Raw genomic sequence first — 743 nt, forward strand, 5'->3', positions numbered from 1 at the left:
ACTTTAGCATTTAATGCAATATAAACCCTTAATCACGATCATAACTATAATTGTAATCAACTTTTAATCATTCAAACCCAGTCAAAACGCGGCTGCAGCCATACAGTTTCGGCGAAGGGTTAGGGGAGTCAGTCTGTTGTGCTTCCAGGGAAAGATCTCCTGCAAGTGCGGCCCAGGAGCTATAGCATTTTCTGAAGGCACCTGGGGGTATTGGGCATGAGATGGAACTGAGCTAGTCTCGCCTCCATCCTCAGCGATTTCTCAGGTCCTACAATTGTTACAAAAGGTGTCATTTAGCTCCTGCGCTAAAAAATTAAAAAAAAAACTCAAATGTATTTAAATTAGCAAAAAAGGGGAAGGAAGACAAACATTTTCTGTAATCGAGGTGGTCTATGGATATTTAGCACAAAAAATGACTACCGTAAGTCATGGTCCCACTGGGGCTCGAACCCAGGACCTTCTGCGTGTAAAGCAGACGTGATAACCACTACACTATGGAACCTTGTTACACAGCAGCTTTGCAGATGGCATCCTTATAGAGTTACCTAACACCCTGCGTTTCTCAGAACCGCCCCTCGCTCTCCGCTTGCCTTAGCTCCGCCCCTCCCTGCCTCAGGCGCCAAATTCGTTTGCTGGAGGATTCAGATCCCAGGCTTCTGAAACCAAACGGCTCTCGTCTTTCCTGTACCTCAAGAGTGCCTGTGGCCAGGGCTGGTTCAGCCCCCAGCTCAGCCTCCTGGGCC

At 47.6% G+C, this 743-nt stretch overlaps 1 non-coding gene across 1 annotated transcript; it reads right to left on the bottom strand.

Annotated features, from left to right (window-relative positions):
- Positions 1 to 429: 429 nt before the first annotated feature.
- On the bottom strand, positions 430 to 502 carry Trnav-uac. The gene has a single exon. It is a non-coding gene; the product is annotated as a tRNA-Val (tRNA).
- Positions 503 to 743: the final 241 nt, after the last annotated feature.

This window comes from Dipodomys spectabilis, unplaced genomic scaffold (genome assembly GCF_019054845.1).
Source record: "Dipodomys spectabilis isolate Male_0828 unplaced genomic scaffold, ASM1905484v1 ptg000549l, whole genome shotgun sequence".
NCBI lineage: Eukaryota > Metazoa > Chordata > Mammalia > Rodentia > Heteromyidae > Dipodomys > Dipodomys spectabilis.